We start from the raw sequence: 3,505 nt of genomic DNA on the forward strand, positions 1-3,505 counted from the left end.
GGGGCTCCAAAATCACTGCAAATGGTGACTGTAGCCATGAAATTAAAAGATGCTTGCTCCTTGTAAGAAAAGGTATGACCAACCTAGACAGCATATTAAAAAGCAGAGACATCACTTTTCTGACAAAGGTCCATACAATCAAAGTTATGGTCTTTCCAGTGGTCATGTATGGATGTGAGAGTTGGACCATAAAGAAAGCTGAGCACCGAGGAATTGATGCTTTTGATCTGTGGTGTTGGAGAAGACTCTTGAGAGTCCCTTGGACAGTGAGATCAAACAAGCCACTTCTAAAGGAAATATTCATTGGAAGGACTGAAGCTGAAGCTCCAGTACTTCGGCCACCTGATGTGAACAACTGACTCACTGGAAAAAGACCCTGATGCTGGGAAAGATTGAAGGCAGGAGGAGAAGGGGACGACAGAGGATGAGATGGTTGGATGGCATCACCGACTCAATGGGCATGAGTTTGAGCAAGCTCTGGGAGCTGGTGATGGACAGGGAGGCCTAGCATGCTGCAGTCTCTGGGATCGCAGTCAGATATGACTGAGCAACTGAACTGAACTGAACTGAGGGAGGCCTGGCATGCTGCAGTCCATAGGGTAGCAAAGAGTTAGACACAGCTGAGTGACTGAACAACAAAATGTAATTAAGAAAACTAAAAATTGAGAGAATAGGTTGGTGAAAAAAAGTGCAGGGCCACTAGTGGAAAAAAGAGACAGGTACATAACATCCAAATAATCAAGGGAAGAAAGAAAGGAACTTGATTAATTCAAAAAGCAGAAGGAAAGGAGGAACAAAAATAAATGGGATACCAAATATAAAATAGGATGGCAATAAGATGTGATTATCAGTGACTGTATATCATGTTCTCGAGAATAACACTCCATACTGTAAATATGTCAGTCCTCTACTTATTAATATATGAAAAATAAGTGAAAGTGAAAGTCAGTCAGCCATGTCTGACTCTTTGTAACTCCATGGTCCAGGCCAGAATACTGGAGTGGGTAGTCTTTCCCTTCTCCATGTATAAATTTAATAAAATCCCAATTTAAAACCCAATGGGACTATCTCATGAATCTTAGATTAGCTAATACCAAAATTTACTTGGAAGAGAAAATGAAAAACAGTAGCTAAGAAATTTCAAGAAAAATAAAGTCTTGGGATATGTGGCTATATATAAAATAAATTAAGTTACAGTGCTACTTTACATCACAGAGACATCAGTGTTCTAACAAACATCCATAAAGTCAAAGCTATGATTTTTCTAGTAGTCATATACGGGTGTGAGAGCTGGACCATAAAGAAGGCTGAGCACCAAAGAATTCATGCTTTCGAACTGTGGTGCTAGAGCAGACTCTTAAGAGTCCCTTGGACAGCAAGGAGATCAAACCACCCAACCATAAAGGAAAGCAACACTGAATATTCATTAGAAGGACTGATGCTGAAGCTGAAGCCCCAATACTTTGCCCACCTGATGTGAAGAGCCAACTCATTAGAAAAAGACCCTGATGCTGGGAAAGACTGAGGGCAGAGGGAGAAGGGGGCGACAGAGGATGAGATGGTTGGATGGCATCACCAAGTCAATGGACACGAGTTTGAGCAAACTCCAGGAGATAGTGAAGAACAGGGAAGCCTGGCATGTTGCGGTTCATGGGGTCAAAAACAGCTGGACACTACTTAGTGACTAAACAACAATAATAAGAAAGCCGAGAGAGCATAGAGTACTAAACATAAAAATGAAACTAAAAAGGTATCAGAAGGACACAATAGGAAATGTTTTTGTAATCTTTGTGTGGAGAACATCTTTCTGAACAAGTCAAGCCAAAATGCCATAAAGGAAAAGATTTACATACTGTACACGTACTACATTAAAAAAATTTTTTTTAATCTATAAACCTTCTTATAGTGAAAGAAGTATAAAATTAAAACGAAGCAACATTTCAGCTTGGTTCAAAACTTGCTCCTTAAAAATAAAGTATCTCCTGATAAACTCATTCAGTTCAGTTCAATCACTCAGTCGTGTCCGACTCTTTGCAACCCCGTGGACTGCAGCAGCATGCTAGGGTTCCCTGTCCATCACCAACTCCCTGAGCCTGCTCACATAAACTCATTAGGTGTTGCCAAAAAAAAAGTATCTCCATTAATATTTTTAAAAAGCAACAGATGAAAAGACCTGCAATACCTGTAAGAGACAAAGGACTAATCAACATAATATTTTTTAAATTCCTACAAATTAGGAAGCTAAAAAGAATTTACCAAACATAAGAACAGTAAAGGGTTGTTAACAGGCAATTCAGAAAGGATGAACTACGAATGCCAGTAAACGTACAAAAAAATGTACAACTGCAAGTAAATCAAGCAGACATGAAACGAATGATTAAAAATGGTTTTCTTATCCATCAGAAGGCCGGACATTAAAAATATAAACAATATTCATTGTTGACGGGGACCTGGGGAAAGGCGCACTCACATAACTGCGAATGACACAGAGGTTCTGGGTTTCATTGCGCCATTATCACTGCACGAAGCCTTCAACCCAGCAAGGACGTGGGTCCCTGGGAGCCTTCAGGGCCATTGTGGGAGCACTCGGGAGAGCGGCAGATTTGAACTAAGTGGCTGAAATAAGCGTGTGTTGGTGCAGAGAAGGTGCCAGGGGGACCACGGAAGAGCACCTCAGAGTCACAGGGACGAGCTCCGCGGCCTTGCTGATGGGGGCTTTCAGAAAGATGGAAAGTTAACGGCAGTCCCTTTAAGTTAGGCTCCCGTGACTGTAGCCTAGCGTTGGGCGCACAGCAGCTCAACGGTTCGACGGGTTTTTTTTTTTTTTTCCGACGGGGTTTTAAGTACAGAAGTTTCTAGAAAAAGAAACAAGGTCCGCGCAGAAACGCCTTGCTGCCTTAAGACGCTCAGACCGCTTCACCTTTTGTGAACCGCGTTCCCCACCCCCGCCCCCCCCCCACCTCGCCACCGCCCGACATTGGGCTTCTGTGGGGCTGGAAAGGGGGCAGCTGCCAACTGGAAAATTCCAGCGTGGCTTTTATCATAGTGTGAGAAAATGCACAAAACAAACTTAACCACTGTAACTCTTTTAAAGCTTGTGAAAGCACAGGCACTCCGTTATTCCAGTCAGCACGTCTCGCAACCATCGCATCATCTAGTTCCAAAAATTTATTATAACGCCCCCCCCCAAAGTAGACTCTGGTGCTGGTGCGGAGGCAGCTCTCTTTGAGTTGACAGGACAAGGGCAGATACAAAGGACTAATCTCAAGTTATCTCGAATAATGTGCAATATATGAATGACATATATTCAAAATCCATGGGATTGGAGGGCGCGCGGAGGGAGCGGCGTGCGGAGGGAGCGAGCGCGGAGGGAGCGAGCGCGGAGGGAGCGGCGCGCGGAGGGAGCGGCGCGCGGAGGGAGCGGGCGCGGAGGGAGCGGCGCGTTTGTACGCCGCGCAGCACACTCCGCTGCATTTGCTCCTCAGACGCGGGCTTGTTCGCAGCT

Source organism: Capricornis sumatraensis, chromosome X (assembly GCF_032405125.1).
Source record: "Capricornis sumatraensis isolate serow.1 chromosome X, serow.2, whole genome shotgun sequence".
NCBI lineage: Eukaryota > Metazoa > Chordata > Mammalia > Artiodactyla > Bovidae > Capricornis > Capricornis sumatraensis.